The sequence below is a fragment of the Plecotus auritus genome, assembly GCF_963455305.1.
Source record: "Plecotus auritus genome assembly, chromosome: 1".
NCBI lineage: Eukaryota > Metazoa > Chordata > Mammalia > Chiroptera > Vespertilionidae > Plecotus > Plecotus auritus.
Genome location: NC_137770.1, coordinates 131,080,123 through 131,089,985, shown reverse-complemented (window position 1 = coordinate 131,089,985; position 9,863 = coordinate 131,080,123). Strand labels below are relative to the sequence as shown.

At 42.6% G+C, this 9,863-nt stretch overlaps 1 protein-coding gene across 4 annotated transcripts in view; it reads left to right on the top strand.

The window, feature by feature from the left end:
• Nucleotides 1–2,721: 2,721 nt before the first annotated feature.
• PRPF39 (pre-mRNA processing factor 39) overlaps nucleotides 2,722–9,863 on the top strand; it is a 46,830-nt gene continuing 39,688 nt past the window's right edge. For 2 of the 4 annotated variants that reach the window (XM_080670755.1, XM_080670753.1), the window contains exon 1: nucleotides 2,723–2,862. The gene's annotated coding sequence lies outside the window, so the exon portion shown is untranslated. Of the gene's footprint in view, nucleotides 2,863–6,643; nucleotides 6,693–9,863 lie in introns of those variants that run through there. The other 2 variants (XM_080670756.1, XM_080670754.1) reach the window with 2 other exon arrangements.

The following is a 9,863-nucleotide window of genomic DNA, read 5'->3' as shown; positions in this document are numbered from 1 at the left end:
GCTTTGAAGTCTTCGGGGGCTATGTCAAACTGTGGTGCCATTGCAAGGGCAAATTCTTGAATCTGAGCCCTATTCACAACCAAAGCCTTTGCTCTCCTGTCAACAACCCATTCACAGATCAGGTCTTCCAGCTCGGAAAATAATGGTTGCCGACCTGATCCACACTTGCGCTTTTTAGCATTTCCCTTGTCCACTTGTTCAATGAGGTTACCATACTCTGCTCGCCATTTTCGGACCAATCGGATACTCAACATCTTCTCTTTGCAGAAAGCAGTAAGATTTTGGCCCCAAGAGTCTTCCACGATTCCTTTCTTGTACTCCACGGAGTAGCTTTTTCTTTTTGCGCTCATTTCTATGGGTAAAAAAAAGGAATTGGGGTATCAAGGTGGGGGGAGGGGGATCACTCAAAATGACACAAGGGGGATTAGAGGGGGGAATCAAAATGGCACAGGAGAATCAGAGGGGGGATTACCATTTTAGTAACCCCTTTTGATCCTCCTGTGTCATTTTGATTGTCCCCTCTGATCCTCCTGTGTCATTTTGATTGTCCCCTCTGATCCTCCTGTGTCATTTTAAGTGATCCCCCTCCCCCCACCCCTGTGCCACTGAACACCTTCACCAGACATCCCCCCTACCCCTTTATCAGACATTTACCCCCTGGGGCCTGCCTGGGGACTGTCAATGGGCTTGCTGGGGCCTGGATCTGGGCTGGAGCAGGGTCTGCCACTGACTGAGAACCTTCAGTCATCATGAAGGCGGCTGCGAGCATCAGGTAGTGTCACCAGAGACAGACCAGCACTCACCACCTTCGCCGCGTCCCGTCCACTCTAATCCTCCTGTTCTTCTACACGCATCTGCGAAAGTCTCCTCCTCTCTCCCGCCCCGCGCTCACCGCTCACTCCGACCTCTGCTCCACCTCCACACAGCAGTGATGTCAGGACTCTGCGTAACGTCACTGGTTGCTAGACGCCAGTTGGGGAGGCCCTAGTGACCAGTTTACGGTAAATTAATTTTCATTCTGAGACAGAGCCTGGGTGCCTTATTTTCGGGGGATGCCTTATATTTCACTCAGAAGGAAACCTGTAAGTAGGTCTTATTTTCGGAGGATGTTTTATTTTCAGGGAAACACGGTAGATGCAAAAAGACAGATACTTTTCAGTTAAGGTAAAGGTTGATCTTTGTCAGGGAAGATACTGGCCTAGGAGGAGACTACCCACCATAACTGCTTTTAGTTGAAGTTTAATTTCAGACTGTCCTTTGGGGTTCCTTTTGAGTTTGCAAGACTGCCATGCAGGCCTTTCCTGAACTTGTCAGGTTAGTATATGGCTCCTTTTGTCCACAGAGTAAAACAGAGAAACATTTACTTTTTTCTAACATATGTTTTTATTGATTTTAGAGAGAGAGGAAGGGGAAGGGGGAAAGAGATAGAAACATTGGCTGGCTGCCTCCTGCACGCTCCTTGCTGGCGATCAAGCCTGAAACCAGGGCATGTGGCCTGACCAGGAATGGAACCAGTGACCTCATGGGTCAAAGCTCAACCACTGAAACATTTAAGTCTTTTACATTTTTGGGTACAGGATGGTTAAAAAATAACATTTACAGCACAAGGGGATGGTATTTGAGGAACAAGATAACAATGAGGGGTTCTGTGGTCTAGTGCTCTGGTGCCAGTGGGTTGCACACTGAGAGGTCCAGATAAAGGAGATTATTCTTACATTCCAAGTGTATGTTATCTTAGATGCAAAAAGACCATAGACAGGCTCAGTTCAGGTAAAGACTGACCTTTGTCAAGAAAGCTACAGGCTAGGAAGTGACTACCACCATGACTCGCTTTTAATTAGGGATTTTTTTGTTCAGACCATCCTATGTGGTTACTTTTGGTCTCTGAGTTTATAGGGCCTGCCATACAGGCCTCCTATAAGCTTGTCAGGTTTAGTATGTGTCCCCTTTTTCTTCCACTGTGTTTATTAAAAAATATATTTCTTGATTGATTGATTGATTTCAGAGAGGAAGGGAGAGGGAGAGTTAGAAACACCTTATGGGGATTGAGCCCCAAACCCCGGCATGTGCCCTGACGGGGACCTGAACCTGAGACCCTTCAGTCCACAGGCCAACGCTCTGTCCATTGAGCCAAACCGGATAGGGCCAACAGGATTTTCTTAAAAATTGATTTTGGAGAGAGAGAGGAAGGGAAAGGAAGAGGTAGAAACATCAATATGGGAGAGAATAATTGATGGCTGCCTGCTGCACACCTCCTTCTGTGGATGGAGCCCAGAACCCGGGCATGTACCCTGACCGGGAATTGAACCCGAGACCTCTTGGTTCATAGGTCGAGGCTCAACCACTGAGGCACTCTGGCAGGGCCACAGGGGTTTTTAAGTCTTAATTTCTGTCCATTTTTAGGTAGAGAGGTAAAACCTAAACAATTGTTGGGAAACATTAGATTTGCCCAAAAAGAAAAACAATTTCTTTCTTTGGGGGGCAGGGGAAGGGCTGAGCGCTGGCTGTGTTTAAGATCACGGGTGTGAAAGGACCTAAATACCCTTTCAGTTTGGGAAGAACCCACTGAGGGAGGAAACTGGATGGGCAGCGGCGGCAGCCTCTGGGGGGCGGGGCGGGGCGGGGCGGGGCGGGGCGGGGCGGGGCGGGGGCTCTTGGATCCCGAGTGAAGCCGGGACGCACGCAGCGCAATCACGTGACTCCCTCGCGTCCCAAACACTCGGCGCATGCGCGGCGCGCTCTCTCCGGAGAAGGTGTTGTGGCGCTGGTGGCGGTGCAGCGGTGGCTGTGGGCACTGAGACCGTGGAAGTGCCGTCGTCGCCCAGTTTGCGGCTCATGGCATTGAGTCGCCTCCACCGTCAGGTCAGCTGGGGTGGGCGCCTCGGAATTGGCGGAGGGGCGGTAGGCTGGGCCGGCGGGGGCCCGTCTGCTTTCAGGCCGCACCGGGCCGGGCCTCCCTCCCGCCGTGTTGCGGCCTGGCCCTGCCTTTGCGCCCAGCTGTCCAGTCCTCTGGCCTTCCCACCTGTTGGGTGGAGCAGTGCGAGGTTTCTTTTCTTAGACTAAACGTTTCTCAGACGGGCCTGGAAATGTGGGCCTCCACGTGATTGAGGAAGTGATTTGGGGGTAAGTCTGGATCCCTTGCTTCCCCAAGAGCTGGAAACCGGTGTGGCTGGGACGACTGGAACTGGAAGGGCTCCATAGCAGACGCCAGAACATTGGGAAAATGCAGATTCTGTTAATAAAGCTTAATTTAGGCGCCTTGTAGGACGCGTTCCGTATTCTGACTGCATAAGCTAAATCTTTGGGCCCTGAGTCACAGCATCCCAAAATTAAGTGAGAGCTTTTGGCAGGATAGAAGCAGAAACACTAGACATTAAAGTTCTTTTAAAAAAAATATTTTTATTGATTTCAGAGAGGAAGAGAGAGAGAGAAACATCAATGATGAGAGAGAATCATTGATCGGCTGCCTCTTGCACGCTCCCTACTGGGGATCGAGCCTGCAATCCGGGCATGTGCCCTTGAACAGAATCGAACCTGGGACTCTTCAGTCTGCAGGCAGAGGCTCTATCCACTGAGCCAAACCAGCCGGGCGACATTAAAGATCTTTTGAAGAAATCTGTTTAAGAATGATGTCTTCCTTAACTTAATAAGTGCTGCTCTTAATGTGTGACTGATGATAATTACATGAAATTGTTACTTTTTAGTTTGATACTCACGGTACCTCTTTGAGGATTTCAAGTTATTTGGCAACTGATCCAATTTGTTTAGGAATACTTGAAACTTTTCTATAAGGAAGGTTGAAACTTAAGGAAGCAAGTTTTATGATGGAATTATGAATATGAAGTTCACTTTGGAACTTGAGTGTTTTGGGCTCTATAGGAACTTAAAGTGGCTTGAAAAAAAAGAAACAACTACTGTTGGGTATTCTCTCCCCCCTCCTCCCCACCGTATTTATAACTACACTCTGGAGTTGCAAAAGTTGGAACTTTCCACTCTACAGTCTTTGGTGTGGGGAAAAGGTGGACAAATGGAATTCTACTGAAGACTTCTTTCTTAGATTGCGAACTCTAAAATAATTAGAGGTTGACCAAAGATGGCTAATTGAAAAGCAGAAATTTTTCAGTGTCACTCTGTGCTACTCTTTTTACTTACATTTGAATAAGAAAAAGAATTTTATAAATCAAATGATAAAACCTGTGTTTGTGCTTTTCAAGCAAAAAAACAGAACCTTCTATGGTATTTTAACAATTCTGCATTAAGCAGGATTTTTTTTTTTTAAATAGCCAAAGGAGAAAGTGGTAGTTCTAGCCAAATGATGATTGTTTTCTCCTAAAAAGCCTGAGTGATTGCCCTAGCTTGTGTGGCTCAGTTGGTTGGAGCATCGTGGGTACACATGGAAAGGTCAAGGGTTCAATTCCCAGTTAGGGCACATACCTAGGTTTTGGATTTGATCCCTGATCAGGGTGCATTAGGGAGACAATCAATTGATGTTTCTCTCTCACATCAATATTTCTCTCCCTCTTCCTTCATCTCTCTAAAATCAATGAAAAAAAAAACACACATATCTTCAGATGAGGATTAAAAAACAACATCTGAGTGGTACAGATGTGTGTGTGTGTTAGTTCCAATTTCTGGAACATAATCTGTGACCATTCTATTTAGTCTCTGAAAACAGTTGCTAAAACCATTGGTTATGATAGTATCTTTTCCTAACATCCTGAGCCTTAAAATTAGCTTAACTGTGGATGAAGCACAGAGTAACTTGTAGATTGCAAAGTTAGTTTATTTGTTTTCCTCAAACTCCTGACTTTCAGTCCTTAGTAACATCTTCAGTTTTTTTATGTGTTGCTGTTTATGAAAAGAATAATCACTTATCTCTATAGGCATAAATATAGAGAGTTTAAAAAATGGTATTAGATCAAACTTACTGTATTTTTAAAATTAACAGTTGCCTTTTTTTTCCTCACCTAAGGATACATCATTTATTTTTATTTTTTTTAAGAGAGAGAGAGAAGAAGAAAAATATCAGTCAGTTTCCTCTCATATGTGCCAGACTGGGGATCGAACCTGCAACCTTTTTGGGGTAGGGACTATGCTCCAAGCCACCCAGTCAGGGCAAACTTCCCATCTTTAATTATGTGTGGATTATTTAAGTCATCCTCTAAATTTTACGTTGGTAGGTAGAATTGTTAGTCAAAAGTATAATGTATAAAGTATAATGTTAGTCAAAAGTATATGTCATAACTAAAAGTTAAAGGTATAAACAAAACTAAGGTCTCTGTTCTCACTGAAGTTAATATTCTAGTAATATTATTTTATCATAGTAATAGTGTAGCAGTGTTTTTCAAATATTTTGACTGCAACCCATTTTACAGGGTGGGGTAAAAGTAAGTTTATAATTTCCTATGGAAAATAAACTGTTTGGAGTACTCACAACTGTAAATCTACTTTGCCCCACCTTGTATTATGTGTATGTAACATTGCAGCCCAACAAAAGGTAGTTGAATTATTTCAACAATATGCCCATAATGTGTGTGTTAACCTGATACATTTTTTTCTATATGTTTTCATTTTTAAATAATATATATTTTTTATTGATTTCAGACAGGAAGGTAGAGGGAGAGATGGAAACATCAGTGATGAGAATCATTGATTGGTTGCCTCCTGCACATCCCCTTCTGGGGGGTCAAGCCCGAAACCCCAGGCATGTGCAGGAATCAAACTATGACCTCCTGGTTCATAGGTCGATGCTCAACCACTGAGCCACACTGGCTTGGCATGTTTTCATTTTTTAAAAAGGGAAGCTGGTTTGAAGCAGTTTGAAGTTTGAAAAATATTCAGGAGGGATGTTAATAATTATTCAAATTGTAACAATAGCAGTGTGAATGAAGAGGACAGTTCATTTTTAAAAATATATATATTTTATTGATTTTGTTACAGAGAGGAAGGGAGAGGCATAGAGAGTTAAAAACATCGATCAGCTGCCTCCTGCACAACCCCTACTGGGGATGTGCCCGTAACCAAGGTACATGCCCTTGACCGCAATTGAACCTGGGACCCTTCAGTCCACAGGCCGATGCTCTATGCTCTATCCACTGAGCCAAACCGGTTAGGGCAGGACAGTTCATTTTTATAGCAAGTTATGTGTGATTATTTTGTCGATGAGGTTTAATGATAGTAAGTAATTGCCCAAAGTTCCCTAATGAGTAACTGGGCCAGATCTTTTTTTTTTTTTTTAATATATTTTATTGATATTTTACAGAGAGGAAGGGAGAGGGATAGAGAGTCAGAAACATCGATGAGAGAGAAACATCGATCAGCTGCCTCCTGCACACCCCCTACTGGGGATGTGCCCACAACCAAGGTACATGCCCTTGACCGGAATCGAACCTGGGACCTTTCAGTCCACAGGCCGATGCTGTATCCACTGAGCCAAACTGGTTTCGGCTGGGCCAGATCTTTAATTTAAAACTAATATATAGTTGAATTGCATGTGTGGATCTAATTGTAACAAATGTGACCAAACAATATACCTTTACTGTGTGCAACGTAGTCTCATAAAAATTTTTAAATTCTATTTTTCATTTACAAAAAGGACGAAGATAATATACAGCAGGGGTGGGGAACGTCCAGCCTGTGGGCCATATAAGGTCTGCGAAATCATTTGGTCTGGCCCTGCTAAGGCATTAGGGGTGAGTTAATTAGATGTTTGACCAAATATAGAAGGCTAATTTTATTTTACTATTTTTTAAATTATTTATTTATTTTTTAATCCTCACTCAAGGATATTTTTCCATTGATTTTTAGAGAGAGTGTAAGGAAGAGGGAAAGACAGCCCTAGCCAGTTTGGCTCAGTGTGTAGATCGTCCACCTGCAGACTGAAAGTTCCTGGGTTTGATTCAGGTCAAGGGCACATGCCTAAGTTGTGGGCTCGACCCCAGTGTAGGACGTGCAGGAGACAGCCAATAATGATTCTCTCTCATCATTGATGTTTCTATCTCTCTCTCCCTTCCTCTCTCTGAATCAATAAAAATATATTTTAAAAGACAGACAGAGAGAAATACGGATGTGAGAGAAACACATCAATTAGTTGCTTCCTGCACGAGCCCTGACCATGGCCTGGGTCGGAGAGGATCCTAGCAGGCTAATTTTAAAATTGATAATTTTAAAAAATTTATTTTTATTTCAGAGAGGGAGAGAGAGTTAGAAACATCAATGATAAGAGAGAATCATTGATCAGCTGCCGCCTGCACGCCCCGCAATGAAGATCGAGCCCGAAACACAGGCATGTGCCCTTGATAGGAATCTAACCTGGGATCCTTCAGTCCGCAGGCTGACGCTCTATCCACTGAGCCAAAGCAGTTAGGGCAACTTGATAATTTTATATGGCCCTCAAATAATGTTATAGTATTCAAATGGCCCTTGGCAGAAAAAAGGTTCCCCACCCCTGATCTAAAGCAATATGCAGTTTGAAAAATACTGGTCTAGTTGGGAGATAATGATTACTTAAACTATAGCAAGAGCAGTGTGAACAAAAAGAACAGGCTGGTTAATTCTTATATCATGGTATATAAGAAATAAGTAAATTGTTTACTATGTTAGAATATAATAAATTCTATGGATAATAGAAAAAAAGTAGAGGAAGGTAAAGGAGATTAGATATGCTGGGGATAGGAGCAAGTTACAATTTTATTTTATTTTTTAAATATATTTTTATTGATTTCAGAAAGGGAGGAAGAGGGGGAGAGAGATAGAAATATCAATGATGAGAGAATCATTGATTGGCTGCCTCCTGCACGCCCCCTACTGGGGATCGAGCCCACAACCGGGGCATGTGCCCTTGATCAGAATCGAACCTGGGACCCTTCAGTCTGCAGGTCGACGCTCTATCCACTGAGCCAAACCAGCTAGGGCGCAAGTTACATTTTAAATAGTATGGTCCAGGTAGGTCTTATTGAGGGTGACATTTCAGCAAAGGAGGAGGTGTGGAAGGTAGTCATGTGGGTATCTGGAAGATCACTCTGGGTAGAGGGAATAGCCAGTGCAGTGCGAAGGCTCTACAGCTGGAGAGTGTGGATTTTTGAGAGACAGCAAGCTGTCAGTGTGTGGGGCTGAGTGAGAGATGTTAAGATTAGTAGAAGATTGAGACGAAGTAAATGGTGAGAGGGGGCACTGGGCCATTGAAGGACATTGACTTTTACTTTAAGAAGAAGCAGTGGAGTGACATTGTCTGATTTATGTTTTACTTTATTATTTTTTAAATGTTTTTATTGATTTTAGAGAGAGGGGAAAAAGGGAAAGGGATAGATAGAGAGAGAAACATCAATGATGAGAGAATCATTGATTGGCTGCCTCCTACACGCCCCTACTGGGGATTCAGCCCACAACTTGGGCATGTGCCCTGGCCTGGAATCAAACCGTGACCTCCTGATTCATAGGTTGATGCTCAACCACAGAGCCACACAGCAGGGCTAGAATTTCTTTTGTAATTTCTTCTCGAATCTCTCTGTAAATTTTCTTCTTTTATCATTTCTTCTCCAATCTCCCTGGCTTTACCCTGCTTATTCTGCTGCTTATCTTTCCACTTCCCTAATATAAACCCTCTTCATGTTGGTCAGTGTGTCTTCTTTGAACCAGTCCTAATTTCTATCTTCTTGTGTACTGTCAAGAAAGTTTGTTCTGTAAAGTTAAATAAGCTGTTTCCTATTCTGGAACAATATATTTTTATTTGAAAACCTATAATTTTCAAAGTCAAGACCCAGTTATGTATTTCATGAAGCATTTCTAGATGGCTATAATTTTCAGTTGATTTCTTTATTTTATTTTTTTTTTTGGTTCATTTGAAATTCTTTTTCTTGCATTATTTCCTTTTTCCCCCCTCTCCTTCTATCTGACTAGTTAATAATCCTTATAGAGTGAGGACTTATCTTATACTACCTATTTTCTGCAAGGAATGTAGTAGAGTGCTATATATCACGTATCAAAAACTTTCTTGTCGCCCTGGCAAGTTTGGCTCAGTGCATTGAGCGTCAGCCTGTGGACTGAAGGGTCCTGGGTTCGATTCCGGTCAAGGGCACGTGCCCAGGTTGCAGGTTCGATCCCCAGTAGGGGGCGTGCAGGAGGCAGCCAATCAGTGATTCTCTCTCATCATTGATGTTGATATTTTTCTCTCCCTCTCCCTTCCTCTCTGAAATCAATAAAAATATATTAAAAAAAAAATTTTGTCCCCACCTGACCTTCCTGCACCTACCTTATTTTCCTTGTTCTTTTTTAAAAATTATTATTCCCTAGATTTACCTGGTTATAACTAATTCTTCCAGTGGCATTCAGTCTCAAAAGGCCTCTTGATTTAACATTTTATTATTATTATTTTAATGTTTATTTTTATTGATCTCAGAGAGAAGGAGAGAGAGAGAAACATCAATGACGAGAGAGAATCATTGATCAGCTGCCTCCTGCACACCTCCTACTGGGGATTGAGCCCGCAACCCAGGCATGTGTCCTGACTGGGAATCAAACTGTCACCTCTTGTTTCATAGGTCAACACTCAACAACTGAGCTAAGCTGGCCTGGCTGATTTAACATTTTAAATTTCTCTTTTGTTGGGAAAAAGTTTGCTGCATACTACTACTTTGAAATAATAACATTTAAAATCTGGATTTCATGTGTACATGACAATTTAAAAGATGCCCTCTACACACACACACACACACACACACACACACACACACACACACACACACACACACAAAACCTAACACTAATAAGAAAAACTAACAAAAATGTTTTACAATGTATGTCATAAAGATCTGATTTCCTTGGTTTACAAAAAGCTTGTACAAACCAGTGAGAATAAAAATTAG